General features: G+C 39.2%; 1 protein-coding gene across 12 annotated transcripts in view; it reads left to right on the top strand.

Annotated features, from left to right (window-relative positions):
• LOC104150247 (zinc finger protein 474) overlaps window positions 1-16384 on the top strand; it is a 51803-nt gene that overhangs the window by 8323 nt on the left and 27096 nt on the right. For 3 of the 12 annotated variants that reach the window (XM_068926941.1, XM_068926940.1, XM_068926944.1), the window contains 8 exons: window positions 101-165; window positions 1015-1197; window positions 4766-5011; window positions 6103-7076; window positions 8248-8340; window positions 11727-11800; window positions 14975-15130; window positions 15224-15305. The gene's annotated coding sequence lies outside the window, so the exon portion shown is untranslated. The remainder of the gene's footprint in view (window positions 1-100; window positions 166-1014; window positions 1198-4765; window positions 5012-6102; window positions 7077-8247; window positions 8341-11726; window positions 11801-14974; window positions 15131-15223; window positions 15306-16384) is intronic. The other 9 variants (XM_068926942.1, XM_009684377.2, XM_068926949.1 and 6 more) reach the window with 7 other exon arrangements.

The following is a 16384-nucleotide window of genomic DNA, read 5'->3' as shown; positions in this document are numbered from 1 at the left end:
CCAAGATCTGACACCATAAATTGCATTTCACGTCTGAAATGCAGTGCAATTCTCTTAACAGTCTCCTAATTTCTTTTATTTACCTTCGTGTTTCTTCTAGCTTTGCCACTTCAGCAAAAGAAATGGAGGGAACTTTTACGTACAAACTGACTGAATAAGTTTCAGGTAGGTGACCACTGCGTGTTTCTTCTCCTTGCGCTCTCACCCTTTCCCTCATTCTTTATCCCTCTCTCCTGTATATGTATATGCATGCACATGCTTGTACATACACATCTGGCTGCGGTGGTCTTTGCTTAGATGATTGCGTTGCTATAAATGCAGTATTCATTTTATTTTCTTTGCATTTCCTTCCTGTTCAATCTTCACACTTGGTGTAGAGATTTTGCATATGCCTGTAAGTCTGTATAATGTTCTCTGGAAGATGAGAGAGGGAAGTGGAGAAATTTCCTGGAAAAGGAATTTGAACATTATCTTCAAGTGGTATCTTTTATACCACGTTCCAATCATGAATTGTTGTCACTTTGCATTCGTTAAGTAATGTCACAGCACAGCAAAAATAGCATTATGGCAGGCCTCTCTTTGTACAACTAGGAAAATGATGGTATACTTTTTCCTGTGACATGGTGGCATACAGAGGCCTCGGTTGTCTAGAAGAGGAACGAGCCTTGCTCATACAGGATCATATGATCACGAGGATCAGACAGGAAGACCATCCAGGAACAAGTCCCAGAACTCCTGAGCTGCACACTTGTGAATTAGCTACACAGTCACCAGCCTTTCTCACAGTCTAGTATTACTGGGGAGAAATGAAACCTTCACATAAAGAAATGCACAGGCTTAACTGGTACCTACTGTAACCAATAATTATTGATTTACATTGCAACTTTCATAAACCAATCTCTGTGGAGCTTCTATTGTGAGACACTGCAGTCAGTTTAACTCTAGGAGCAACTCATCACTGTGTTTAAAAGTCAGTAAAGGAAGGGGTCCATTCTCTGTTCAATTTTTCTCTAGTGAATTGTACATCACAAAAAAATTTGACCCCATTGAGATCATGACAATGCACGTGAAAGCTGGATTTGGTTTGGTGAGGATTTCAGGGCTGTGGAACAAGTCAAACAACGTCTTTCCTCGGTCTTTTCAGCAGACTTTACATCCTTTCAAAGGAATAGGAACTTGAGCAGCTGAGACCAATGCGTAAGTAGAGGCACTCTTGCCATGCCCACTCTGTCGCTTCTATCTCATGTTCTCCTCCAGAACCAGGTTATATTTCCTTCACCACAGAATGAGGTCAGTCAAAATTCAGTGCAGTTTTAAACAAAATCTAGCTAAAGCACCAAAGAAAGAACTGCTCCTACTGGCTTTGTTTTTTAGTACTTTGGGTTTTCTAAATTAAAAACATAAACTCTATGCTTAAAACTTCTTTCTAAGTGTATTTAAAGCTATCCTCAACTGCTGGGGATGAAAACAGTTTTCCCTTGGGCTATACTGGGTTGGATGTCTGTGTTGTTACTATGTTCGTGAACAGTTGTGCACTCAGAAAATCTGTTCATCAACTTTGATAACAATCTGTGTTGAATCCTCTGAGAAAGACAGCAAGCTAAGATATATTATATCTCTCATCTTTCTCACCATGAGAGGTATATCAACATGACTAGTTTATTTTTTTCTATCAATATTTAGCACTTCAGAAGCATGTCAGCTTAGGGATTCTGTGCAAGTTAGTTGGACTGTGTTACATACTAATGCCTTATCTTCACCTGAGTTTGCAAGTTGATTACACTAGGATTTTTCTTCTTGATTTCTGCTGTGATAGAAAGAGCACCTAGACCTCAGTTCACAAATATAAATAATCATTCATTTGAGCAGTGATAGGGTTTGGCAAAAGGTATTGCCCTGGTCTTTCACCAAAAAAAAAAAAAGTAAAAATGCTCAGTGAAATATATGTAAAATCTTTTTGTTTACCCAGCTGGACGGGACCATTGTTACAAATTGTTAGAAGTGGATGAATACTGATGAAAGTTTGGAAAATGCATTAAACAGGGAAAAATGTTTTTCTTTTATTACAAGTCAATATTAGGAGGGAAGGAAGTACAGTATAGTTTGCCTTAAGTGATCTCTCAGGACACCAACCAAAATTGGCTGCCTAATGGAGATGGTCTTCTAATAAATGTGGAGAATAATTTATTGGATGTGTTTAGGGATATTCAGAGGCTGTATGTAGACAGGCTGTATGTCTGATAAAGTCTGTATTTTGTATAGTTTTTTGTGTGAGTTTATTAAAGAGAATGTTTTATCATGAAGGACTTCTTGTGTGAGTTTATTAAAGAGAATGTTTTATCATGAAGGACTTCTACCTCTTAATAATCAACCCTTTGATTTAATAATTGTTCTATCTTTAACAAAAAAAAATCTTGCAAACAGAAATATGTGGTTTCCCATGTGAGTAGTTATGCTGGTTATTTAACCTGCAGTATACTTTTCTCTTGAGCGGTATTTCTAGGTCAGTAACACAGTGATGCTACTTGAAGGGACTTAAGGGGTCTCTGTTTGTGTTTTGAATAATAAACTATTTTCCAAAAGAGGAAAATGTTTTATTAAGCAATGGTGAGTTTAGTCATAAAATGACAGTGGCTTCTGGCTGACTGACTGTTTGATGAGGAAAACTGGACTCTGTTCTTCATGAAAAGAAGGTGTTGAAGTGATCGTCTACACAAAAGTTCCCCTGCAGAGTATTGCTAGGAGCTATCAGTCTGCATTTTAGAGGATAAATGACTCAAATGTATTTAGTATAATCAATTTTACACAGTAGTTTTGATCTGCTAGCAATACTGATTGTGTTTGTAAGTAAAACTCTCTGTAGTTATACTGTATATGTCTGTATATTGGTGGATTACACTTCCAGAGAACTTTGGATGCGTGAAGGTGACTCCAGGTTTCATGGATGTAGCCAGGCAGACAGCTGCACAGAAGGTTACTCCCTGTTGGTAGCCATTTAATAGTTGAGTAATGGCAGCTTACGGCTATCATTCAGGGAGTTGCAATTGAGAATAGATCCCTCTATGCCCCAGTAATAGTATATAGAGAAAAGTTGCTCTGTCGAGCTTATAGTTTAGGTATATGACTAGAGAGAAATGTATGTGCAGGGAATTCTTGTCAGAATTAATGTTCTTCTTGAAACCTCAGCCAAGTGAATCTGTGAGAGTCTCTGCTTTTATTTAAAAATGAAATAACTTCTCTTCCTAGGATATTATGCCAAATCTTGTGTGTTGGCTTGCTCTGAAGGTCTGCAAAAATGGTGAAGCAATAGGAAACACAAGGCACCAGCTTTTTGGTAGAATTTGGTAGAATTTAGAATCTAGAAGCGCTTTTCCAGTTGAAAGGCAAATAAGGAGAGCCCCACTCTTACATTAGGTAACAGTTTAAATCCTGTGGTTTTTAAACTACGGAGGAGAGGGAAAGGCACTGATTTTTCACATGCTTGCTTCCATGCAGGAGTTGCCTTTTATAAAAAGAGTGAAGATGTTTTTATGCAGCTTGTTCTGGGTGGTTGCATCTTACTTGGAATCAACAGTTAATCAATGTTAGCTTTTAACATTAGGCCTCAGACAGTTGCTAGAACTGAAGGGGTACATGAAAGGAGAAAAAAGACAGTCAGTTGACAAGAGTTGATTATGAATGGAAGGAGATGGGAGATAGCAAGTGGCAGGAAGTTATGGCCCAGTGTTGCTTTTAACACCAGTGCAACTCTTTATTTTATTGTTTTTAGTTTTGATCACAAGTTTTTTTTATCTATGTTTCCCTACTCTGTTTGCAGCTATGCAACTATAGCCTTGCATGTGTGAAAGCCAGACTGAGAAACAACCTGACTTTCAGAAATCAACTGAGAAAAGATTATGAAAACTGAAAATAATGTAAAACTCAAATATTTTATTAGTAACACAAGAAAAAGACTTCTAAGAAGTAGGGCCAACCCCTTGATGCTGTTAAGTTTCTCCACGAACTTCACTGGAGCTGCAGCTGTGTGTTCCATGGAGGATATGACCCACAAATTTTAACTTGGCAATTTCCCTTTAAGTAGCAGATAAGCCAAGATATCAGTGACGTTGGCAACGTTACCTGAGTAGTATAGTTGCACTGGGATGAGCTATTCTTGGAAGAATTCTCCCCTGTCTGAGTCACAATCAGATTTTCCTTCTAGAGTAAGAGTGTGCACTGTTCTTCCCCTTTCTCCCTTCCCCTGGAGCAAAGCATACAAATTCCAGCTTTGTAGTCTGGCATTTCAGTTTCTGTAGGGCATTCTCGTGTTGTCACAGTGTACTAATTTTTGCATTTTACAGTTCTCTTTTAAAACTGTGCTGCCTCAGAGCACCCATCTAGAGTCCAGCGGTAAGACTTTGAAAAGGGTAATTTTTTGCCTTTGTCCACAAAAGTGAACTGAAGTAGTTCATTTGACTCTTCACTGTGGCATATAAAATAAACAGAGGCGTTTGCAATGGCAGCAACAATTGGAGAAGTCATATGTAAGCTTAAGAAAAGAGTGGTAAGGATATTCATGTGAGAAATACCAGTGTATCCGTTAATAGCTCTCAGATATTCAAAAAAGATGAGGGCTGCTTGGAGAAGGTCACATGCCATTTAAACATCAAATATATTGTGAAGAGTAGATATTTTTACTTTCTGTTGACCAAAAGTAGCATGGTTCAGGTCATACCACATGTAGTGATTTTCTGTTTATTTCTTTCTTTTTGTCTTTCTTTCACAGGTGTATAAACTTCCTGACCAAAAAAAGGAATCATGTAACGCGTTTCAGATACTTCTAAGAAAAGTATCCAGAGCTCTTAGCGGTATGGAGGATGCAGATTTGATGCCTCTCTCAAGTTATGGGAGCTGTGGTTTGAACACTCTGAAGGAAATGAGTTCCCTGCTCACTGGGCTAGAATATATTGAAATAGACGTGCTCTCAGCCCAGCACTGTTTTGCTCCAGAAGCCTGTTATCCTAATTACCAGGTTAGAAAGTCCTTCTGTCTCAGTAACTGTTGTTATATTTTGAGCAAAGTGGATAAGTGTGAATAGGCAGAGGTCCTTCCTTAGAACGCTATCTACCCCAGTGGTTAAAACACTGTTGCGACAAAGTAGGTAACGTTGGTTCAACCCCCTGCCCTGTGTCAGGCTGAAAGGATTTTGGTTGGGATTTCTCATCTCTTAGTCTGACCTTCAAAAACATCATTTCTCCAGACCAAAGGAACCTCTACACTGGCATGCGACTGCTCTGTATTACAGCAGTTTGAAATAGCTCTTAGCAGCAGCACACCAGCCAAAAATAGTTATAGTCAATTCTCCATTATCTGAGGGAAAGAAACAAGCATTTTCCCAATAGTAGAAAAGCATGGATGATGCAAGTACTGGGAGCACTCACGGAACCAATTCTCATAAGACTGGCCAGACCTGGGAGTATCTCTGCACTGCGCGCTCCTGACACTCCAAATTAGAGGAGGACTTACTCCTTCAGAGACTGCGCCCAACCTGAACTGGCTCTCTGCGTGCACCATGTTGCAACAGAGCTAGTAAGCTTTCTAGGAATCTGGAGTGCTCTGCAGCAGCGTAGCAGGAGCCATGTTTGATGTGGCATGAACACAAGTGCATAAAATCTGCTGGCCTCCTGCTGGCAAAGAACCACCTCTTGAATGCATCTTCAGAGGGTTCCACAGTGCTGGATCAGAGAGTGTGGTGTGGAGACAACAGGTCTGGCTCTCCACTGAACTAATCCCAGTCCAAGGCTAGGCTATATTCTGTGTAAAAGCTGCTGTGCTACAGCTGAATTCTACCCCAGGATAACAACTCGAGGAGCCTGGATAGCTTCTTGCAGAGCTAGCTGTACTGTCTCTTCTTCTATAGCATGGTTAATCAACTGTAGAGATCTGTTAGTCACAGATATTCCAGTGAGGAAATGTATGGAGAAATGTGTTATACTCATGCCACTTGGTTTCCTGATGCTTGCTGGCTTGCCACCTGCATGATGGATATGGGAGTCAAACAGCACTGTATTATCCATGAAACCTTGTAGTTATTTTCTTTTCACCTTTTACAACCTCCTCAAGCATCTTGAAGGCAAAACTGCAAGAGTCTGTCACTGCCAATCCATGCTCCAAAGAGAAGTAGCGGAGAGAACAAGGGGAGAAGGTAAGAAAAAAACGATATAACAAGAAAATAAAAGCAATCTAGCATTGGGTGTGTACTCAAACATGCCAAATTTGTATACTGCCTTTAGCAAAGAACTACAGTAATTGATAGATTTGTTACTTTTGCTGATGGTATTGTACTTAAACTATAAAAGATTACAATCTAATACAGACATCAGCCCCATTCTCCCCTCTAAAAAATGTTTAAGTTGAAAATTTAAACAAATCATATTTTTATGGTTGTCAGCTATCTATTACAAGGTGGTTGTTAATACTTTGTTCTTTATAATGGAACCAACTTCAAAGTGAAGTACTAGTAATGGTTACAGTGAGTTTCTTTTGTAGCACAATAAAACAAGACAAACAAATGCAATATTTGCCGTGAAAAAGGAAACAAGCTAGGAAGATGTGATTTACAAGCTTTTCAGCTGGATTTCCAAACAATATAGAATAAAAGCTTTTTAGCATACTTGACCATGCAATGTTCTTTAAAAGTAATCTCACATGTTCTGTTTAATCTGTATTGACAGATAAAAAAATCCAAATCACAGTGCACAGTGAACAGCTAAAGTGGAATGGCTGGGCAAACGACTCATATTGCTCGTTCTGAGAAAACAATAGAGTTGAACATAGTTTTTTATTTTTCTTGAATGTATGTGATGTAAGAAAAAGGCTTCATTTATCTCCCTTTTTCTTTCCAAAGCAGATAACAAAAATTCCACTTATTTTCTAATGGCTCTTGGAAGTTCCTGTAGAATTCAGGTAATACCCAAAAGTACTGTTCACATACAGAGGGGAGCACAGTGTAGAAGTCTGCTGTAGAATAAAGGAGGAGAAAAACTACAAGAAGATGCAGAGACAACTCTGCCCAGAGTGTCTAGTTAATTCTACAGGTACATACAGCCAAAACCAGGAAAAAAAAAAAAAACAAAGCAATCAAAAAACCCCAACCCCCAGCAAAATGAAATGAAATACTGTTTAAATCCTTTATTTTTTGTTATTAATGTTACTGTTTGCGTCTTCCTCCTGCAGCTCTTGGCAAACCCCAGATATTAAATATTTGGAAAAACAGTTGGTTCTTCCCACCTCATCCATGCCTCCTCTTAACTCCTGAAATCGTTGAACGTTGTTTTGCTGACTGAAATCCTGTTTACTAATGCTGCTTTGTTACATGGGTATTTTCATGTTTTTAAAGGAACTTTTTGTTTCTACAGAGCAAAGACTTGGTTTGTCATGCCAAGTTAACAAAGGTGCTGATAGCCCCCTGCAGTAAAGGAACTTTAGGAGAGAGAACAACTAGGGGAAACAGAGCAGGCTTCTCAACCATCAACATTTATTTAAATGTAATCATGAAATTTGGCTGTTCCTGAGGCCATGTGATGTCTGCCCATTCTGCAGGGTGGGGCTGGAATTACTGCTGGCATGAATTTGTTTGGCCTCTTATTTTCATAACCCTTCAGAGCCATACAAGGGGAAAACAAGAGGCCACTTAAGTACATTCAAGGGCTAAATGTTTGTCTGGCAGGCTTGCATCATACAGTACTTGGAAGGATGGAGGAAATCCTCTGAGCTTAGGGAACGTGAAGTGAGCTGTCTAGATTAATATGCAGACAGAGGGCTGATAAGGGTATAGGAAGGGAAAATACGTTATGCAGGTACTGAGAGGGCTCAATATGTGTGAATCAGCTTTGGAGGAGAAAAAGGGTAGAAGATTAATCTTCAACGTCCTCTGTTATTATGGCTTTATATCCACTTAAGGCATGAAAATTGATGGAGCTCTTTGCTCTGTAAGTCTTCCCCTCCTGCAGGAAAGGGATATGCCCCTTGATTTCCTCCAGGTCTTTGGTTTTCAAAAGCCTCCTGTGGCTATGTTTCTTTCCCTACAGACTGTCCGGTTTTATTTGTAGCGTCTTCGTGGCCCCTACCTTCCAGACACCTTGTTGTCTAGCCCTTACCCTGTCTCTTTGTAACTCCCCTCCCAGCCAGGTCTATCCTGTTCCCCACTTCTCCTGTTCGGGCTATAACAAAGAAAGCGGTACAGCTGCTGCTCTTTTTTCTCAACAGGCAGGAAGGATGACAATCAAGGATGGCTCCAGAAATGACTACCATGTTATGTCTTCAACACCTTTGCTTCTCTACCTCCAGCAGCAGCAAAAAGTGAGTATAAAATCATGAGAAGGATGGAAGATCCTAGAGAAGCTGTGGGCCTTGGTGATATCTAATGGGGCTGAGAGAAATCCAGGTGATGGTTGTGGGGTTGCCAAAGAAGGAACCTTTGGTTCCCTGAAAAGAAAGAAGCTGAGAAATGCAAAAAGTAGGAAGTGGGTCAGGTTCCACAGAGAAAGTTGTTACCATGTTTCTACCCTACACCCCTGCCAGAAAAAAGAATGGAGTGCATACCCTAAGAGAAAGAGCTTAGGAAAGAACTAGGAGAAATATTGAAGAAGACCCAGAAGTGTTTTTTGTCACAGGAATATGGGTAAATTGGGAGTTGAACAGGGTGTTTCCAGCTAAAAGTTACTGAGAGATATAGGACAGTAAATGAATGTTACCTGAAGAAAATAGACAGCTAGAAGCATAGAGTATCTCTGACAAAGATAGGTGGGTGAGTGGTGTTTGGAAGCAGTGAATACGAATGAAGGAGATGTGTGACTGAGCAAGGAGAATTAAGTTAGGTATGCAGTTGTGACTGAATACGATCAACAGGTGTGGCTGGGCAATGAAAGACAAAAGTGAAAAACCTGAACACTGAAATGAGAGGGAAAGAAAACTCAGGGAAAAAGAAAAGAGTTTGAAGAAGAAAGTTAGTGCTGGGAGCTAGTTTCTTTTGCAGGATGCCAGCGTGCCATAGGAGAAGAAAACAGCACTATAGAAGGGTTAGGAAGATATAAAGAGTATAAATGGGAAGTGGTATAGAAAAACTAAGAGACAGAAGGAAAGACTCCAAAACGGAAAAGGAAAGAGGAGGCAGATCAAAAGAAAAGGAGACAGTGAGTTAAGCTTATATTAATACAAAGGGGCTGCTGATCTTGCAAAGTGACTGCATCATAAATCTTACGCTATGAATCTCTTTGCTTCTCAGACCACAGCTTTGATTGGTCTGTTTCAGAATGTACTTCGATGTTCTCAGGAAAGGCCTTAGTGGATGTTTTACATGTTTGGCATATGTTTACTCTGATCCCTTGACAGACTGCGTATTGGGGGCCTTCAAGTGTTTTCAGACCCATCCAAAGACTGAAGAATCTCTGACTTTCTTCACTCCTTGATGGAGTGCAGAGAGGTTTCAGGTCCCATGTCACATTTAAAATACGCAGCTGTTGTTTTAGTGACATCTTGGCTTAGAGAGAATATGGAGAAAAACTGGGCTAAGTGCAGTTCTCATCTTTTGGCTGTAATAAATTTCTGGACCTTGCCTAAGTGTGATTTTTGAGGAAGAATTGAAAATTTGTCCTTTTAGCTGACATTATTCCTGGCTCATTTACTTTCCAATGCAGTTGATGGATGGAAAAAGACAAATAAGTATAGGGAACGTGTAGCTGTTCTACTTGAAAATCCATTTTTGGGATGCTGTGAAAAAATTGGAAATGGTAGGCTGATGGGGCAAAATATCAAAAATCTTTCATTCGTAACTGCAAATAGAGAAGGCAGAGGTTTGAAGTCACTGAGGCTTGCTTAAATTCCTGTGAGGGCCACTTAGGAGGAATTACATGACTCATAGGTTTTAGAGCCAGAAGGGATCAACAGATCGTTAGTTTGACCTACTGTGTAACATGGGCCATAGTATTTCATTCAGCTGATTTTGTAGCAAGCCTAAAGCATATCTTTCCCAAAGTGAGGTGGACTTGATTTGAAGACTTCAAGAGATGAAGAATTCAATGTATCAGTGAATAGTCTGCCCTCTGATAGTTTGCGCCTTGCTGTTTTAAATCTGTTGCTTTTATATTTCACTCCAATTTATACAACTTCAGCCTCTCTCTCTCTTTTTTTTTCGTTATACCTTTTCTGCTGTGTTGAAGTCCTTTGTGACTTACTGTTTTTTCCATGTGAAAGATGCTTATGATGTGATGGATGTAGGTAAGATATAAAGGATGTGCAAAAAGAACAGGCTCTGTCGACACAGTGTGGTAATATGAGTCACTGGAAGGGCGAACATCTGTTCTCAAGAAAATTGCCTCATTCTGAAGTATACTTTGTATAGTTAGGCCCTCCTGCAGCGGAGCTGCAGTGATAATGAATTTGAGACAGTTTTGTTCCTAAGTTGACCTATTATTGTTCCAGTTTGCATCTGTATACTGATACTAGCAGGCTAGGGGCACAGGGTCTTAGACAACTCTGTTGCAGTTTTCTTAATTGAGTGGCAATAAGATAGCAGGGTTGAGTAGGCTGCCCTGGGCACAAGGTGATTCCAGCTCTTGGGACAGCTTTTTGGCACCAGTGGCTGCATATGTGGGATGCTATGAAAGTGAGAGAGCGAGTGAAATGGCAGACTGCATGAGGCTGCAGTGAGTCAACCACTCCGAGGGAGTTGGAAGAGATGTATGGTCTGTATAGAGGAACACCAGGCTGCCCTGAACTGAAGGCCAAGGAGTTCTGATTTCTGCAAATCCAATTCATCTGATGTTCTTGGCAGTCTGTAAGGAAATTCACAGCAGAGAGCTCTAGTGTGTGATGAGTGATGACTCTCAAGCTGCCTTCTCGGAAGGTAGGCCAATAAATTTGGTTACCACGTATTGCAACAACAGCCCAGAAGAGGGAGCATAAACTTAGAACACTATCCAGGGCAATATAAATTGTAGTGGGTTGAGCATTATATGACTAATGGCTAGAGCATGGACACCCATTCATAGGAAACTTTTGTGTATGAATGTGTCTCATTTTACCTTTGTTTGCCAAGACAGAGAAGTTCTTTGGTTTAATTAAAATTCTTCTTCATGGAAATATTTTTCCAGAAAATTCATCATCTCATGATCTTCACACTATAATTTATTCTTCCGTTGCTTCTTCTAAATACTATGACTGTTCTTTTCTAGCCAAACGCTAGAATTCTTTCCATCCCTTTATTACCTTTTGGAGTCTCAAAACTCAATCTCAGAAGTTCTCTTGTTAATGGTATTAGATCAAAAGATTTCATATTTCTCCTTTTAATTTGTGTTACTGAGTGATATCATTTCAGTGTGCGAAGCTGTCAAAGATGCCATAGGAGCGTAAATGTGAATTTAAAATGTTTTGGGGAAAAGAAGCAGTAGGTATTTTCAGGTGGTCACAGCACTGAAATGTCACTAACGCTGCGTAATTTGCTAGTATTCCAACCTTGGAATGTGTGGTAGTATTTCACTGTGTGAAAAATTGTTGTTGCTTCAGCTGCAGCCATATCCATCTCCCTGGGAAGACTTCCAGCTTCAAAGGGAAATCTGGTTGTACATGTTTGAACTGTGTTTTTAGCTGCAACATAATCTTTTCTGTCTTCTGGCTGTCCGTTAGAAATGGTAATGAAAAGTGGCTCAAGGTTCGTTCAGCCTCAGTGTAACCTTTCTCTTTCTCAGGAAATAAAAGTTCTTCAACTCCATTTCCAGCAGAGGATAATTCAGTTCCTGAAACCCTTTTAGATGCTTTGAAGGTATGCTTTTTTGGAGTGTCTGTGTACTAATCTGTAGAGTAAAAGGACATTATCTACGAAGGCAATGTCAAAAAATGAATACGTTAATCCTCCAATTAATTGCTTCATAGCAACTGAATCATATTAAACATAGGTTGATTTTATGGCCTGAAGAGTCAAGGTTTTAAATCTTCAGTTCTCAAAGCAAGTTGTAATTAAGAAGGTCTTATGTGACTCTAACATTACTGTGCAACACACAACAGAAGAGAAACAGCAGTAATGGGGAAGTCCTATTACAAACACTTGTGAACTTTAGGAAAAGCAAGCTGTAAAGTAAAAATAATGTATAATGACATGAAACTCCCCTCATTTATTTTTCTCTCCATGTACCAATGAGCTACAGTAAACAACAAAAATAAAGAAGTCCTAGGAACTGATGACCTCTTACCTTCTCCCCGGCTCAGCTGCTTTTTAAGGCATTTTTCATATTCTTAGTTTGTTTATTGTTCCTCTGCTTCTGCCAAGTTGACCTTCAGATAGGATCCCACCCAGAGTTTTGCAAGATACTAAATAGAGCAACAGAAGCAAAAGAGTTATTAGCAGGCCTGATGATTATAAAAATGTTTACTAAGTAAGTTTATTATGATTGTTCCTGTCCTGCTTAAATATAAATATTTTATTGATGTTTGTCTCAGACCTTTGGGAAGTTCTCACATACATGGATATCCTAGGATAGGTTTCTGTAGACATAGAAATAGTCAATGATAGTAATGTTACTTCATACATTTTGTCATTTCTCCTTTATGACCTTTCCTGATGTTACAGGATGCCCTGTTTGGAAGATGTTAAGGCCATTATTATTGATCAAGTAATAAGGAAAAATAAAATAACGAGTAGACTATATTCTTCCCTGTATAAGTTCTGAGCAATTACGTATGTACATGGAATTTAAATTACTTCATATAATAAAGCCTATTCGAGGGAGCTTTTTGCTCATCATATCATGTCGTCTGGCTTCAAAGAAGACGTACAGCGGAAATCAATTGGCCTCTGATCTTTTTCTTGTTCTTCCTCAGGTAAAAATAATTCCTGTGTGTTTTGTTTATATTATATCTAGTCAGCAAGGGTTGAATGATGGAGTAATGAAAAGATACAAGCCAAAAGAGATTAAAGGCAAACTGGTACCATCCAATTTAAAGTGGCAGAGAGACCTGAACCATGCAGCTGTAGCAACAGGCTGCATCATGCCAATATACAAGCATATATATGGAAGCAGTATACTCATATTGGTGCAACACTGATTTGTTCAGTTTAGATATTTGAATACCACGTGTATGGCATATGTAGTAAAATAAGCATTTTTCAGAGTTGTCCATTTTTGTTCTTCAAGTATCCAAACATCTAAATTCACACACAAACCTGCATATATAACATGCCAGCCTGGAATTCAGGTGGAACACTGTCACTCGTTTCTAATATGTTGTTGATGTGAATAGATTTATTTAAAAATATGCTGTATTTTATATTAATATTAACTTATTCAAGTATTATTCTGTTACTGACTTTTCTTGTAATATAAAATATATTCCATCACCTCAATGTGAAATATTTCTGTTTAGAATTTAGTTTTTAAATTGGTTTTGAAGTAATGTTTATTTTCTTCATCATTTCTAATGATCTAAAGGTAGTTCTATTTTTTTTTCAGAGGAAGAAACTAAATACTTTTTCCTTTTCCTAATAATCTTATATGATGGATAATCCCCATGCTGTTTCCAGACATTTGAAATGTTATCTGGGAGAGCTGAAGTAGAAACAACATTCTTATCTGTCTGCCACTGACAGGTTCCAACCTAAAATCTTACAAGGGAAAAATATTTTTATCTTTTCCTGAGATACATAAGTGAATTTAAGCTTGTGTGTAAGTGTTTACAAGACAGAAGCATATTTTCATTTCCGATTATGTTTTTTCTCTTAGATCCGTGAAGCAAAGGGCAGCCTTAATCTTAGTATTGCCTGCCTTTTGATTCTGTAACTCTCCTATTCTCTTCTAATATAGTTATCATTTTTCTAATAAATATAGCTCCATAACTAAAATCGATTCTGATCTAAATGTTGCACCATTTATATAATATGTTATGACATAAATATGTTAAATAATTTGCATTGTATTAAATTAGGAAGTTATTAATGATCACTTAAAATATCAATTACAAATTGCCATTCAGAATATCAGAGTGTCTTTGTTATGTCAGCCTTGGAAATGCACAGCTTCTTCAAGAATTTAACATGCCCTGACATTTCCGTGGTTTCTTCTTGTGAGCAGCTTGAGTATCACACCTTCAGCCGTTAAGCGTTGCAAAACTTAAATTCAGTCAACTAAGGAGAGGCATATACTGTAAATGGCGCTAGTAACAGACTATCAGTTGCTGACCATTATCCTCAAGTGCAATAGAATACCCCTTACCAAATTAATGTTTACCAATGAAAATATAGGTCATGAATTTCCACACCCACAGCTTCGGTACAAAGCTAGTACTAGAGTCTGTTTGCAGTAGGTGTTTGTTGCTTGGCAGAGTATAAGACGTTGTTGCTGCCCAGACTCAAAGTAAATCGTGCCTCTTATGTATGTGCATGTTTTCAGTAACTGAGGACTCTTTGGGTTGTTTTTTGCTTGTTTTTTAATGTAGAAAGAGATAAAATGAAAGAAGCACTATGGATTTGCACTCAGCACTGTCAGGAGGACACCTACCTTGCAAATGTTAGCACCTGGGGTGGTTTCTTGTGGCAGTTATTTATTATTATTTTTGTAGAATTATTTTCTGTGGAAAATACCAAGCTTTCAAAAGTTAAATTTGGGAAATTTTCAAACATTGATGGCATTAGGGTTCGTTATGCGCTTAGTCTTTGCTGTTGGCTGAGCTTTCCCGCAAGCTCCTGTCGCTTTGCCTCTGCTTGGGAGAAGCCCCTAGTGATGGATGCAGTCCCACCACTGGGGACGCTTCCAGCTGAACGCTTCTCATCTTGGGGTGCAAAGCCCCTTCTCACTGCCCGCAGAGAGCGGGCTCCTGGGAGCCTCCCTGACGCTCCTTCTTATTGGCTGAGCCTGGCCAGAGCGCCTCCCCCTTTTCTGTTACCGAACAATGAAACTGGCCAATCCGTGCCTGAGAAGCCTGCAAAATTTGCATTTGTTGACAGGTTGCTGGGCAACGCTGCTGCTCAAGAGGCGGTGAGTCCATTGCCATGGCACCAGAAAACGCTCGCTCTCCCCAGGCTGGCAGGCACCCGGCGCCTCCGCTAGGCCACCGCCGCGCCCGCGGCTCAGCCCGCGGGGATTAAGCGCTGGTTAAAAAGGTAAGGCCGAAAAAAGCTCTGCCTACAGGATGGGGGTGGAAATCTGTTCCATGTGTATTCGCCTGACTTTACTCTTTGCCTTTTCCTATAAAGGGCAAACCAGCTCAAAGCGCAACATCAGAAAAGCCAGGACCACGAGGAAAGTAAGGGGTTTCATCCATTCTTTGAAGCAAAGGTAATACTTAGGAAAATGTTAATAATAGGCTTACCCTTTCTCTGTTTCTAAGCATTGAATCTTAGTTATCCTATGACCATCTTTCGGGTCAAAATAAAGGAAAATCATTGGGTTAAAGAGGCATTGTGATTTTTCTTCAGGCCAGAAGTCAAAGAAACTCTACTGCGTAGTCAAAGGGCATGGGCAGCTGGGAGCACTTGAGTTCAAATTCCAGTTTTTGTATTGTGCTCTTGGGTAAATCACATAATCTGTCAGAACCGTGATTTCCTTGTGAAACTCAAGTGATAATACTGATAACACTTCCAAACCAAGATAATACAAAGATTAAATAATTAAATCCTCTTAATCCTGTCCTCTTCCCGCTACATCGGTACATGACACCTGAGTAGCAAAAGACAGGATTCCTGCAGATCTCATGGGCCTAATTATAAATGAGAAGAAAGGATGGTGAGTGAAGATTTGAGTTACTTGCTCCCTTCAGATCAGCCAGCTGGTAGTATTAGGAGTGTAAGAAAGGCTTATGGAAAGGTCAATGCATTTATTTTCAGGAATTCCTCTCTGTAGAGATCTGCATGGCAAAAATGGCATGTGAGTAAATGTTATATACCAGGTCAGATGTTCTAATTTCCTAATTCCACATACCTTTCCTTGATAGACGTCATTTATGTGAGTGTTTTAAGAGGCAGAAAAGTACTATTAGAATCATAATGGACAACCATTTTGAATACTGAAAGCTAGAAATCTTGCTCTGTGTAAAAGATCATCTTACCTGGCACATAATTCTGATTATCCCATATCACAGGAAAGACCTCATTCAGTTCTATTCCTGGAAAGCAGAAAAATCTTACTTGGAAAGCACAAGTGAAAGAGAATACTTTGTTTTAATTTCCAGCGAGTTTAACTTGAAGCTAATGTATATAACATTGCTTCTCAAGATACGCTCGTGGAATGATTGTTCAAATTCTAGTTTAACATAATTGACTTCATTGCTAAATTTTTTAAATTGACTTTTCCATTTCCTTGATTTTTATTGATCTACAATACGAAGCCTTGATTTCTAACCAGGTGAAATTACAGTT

Source organism: Struthio camelus, chromosome Z, assembly GCF_040807025.1.
Source record: "Struthio camelus isolate bStrCam1 chromosome Z, bStrCam1.hap1, whole genome shotgun sequence".
Classification (NCBI taxonomy): Eukaryota; Metazoa; Chordata; class Aves; order Struthioniformes; family Struthionidae; genus Struthio; species Struthio camelus.
Note: the sequence above shows the minus strand (reverse complement) of the source record. Positions and strands in the feature narration are given on the sequence as shown.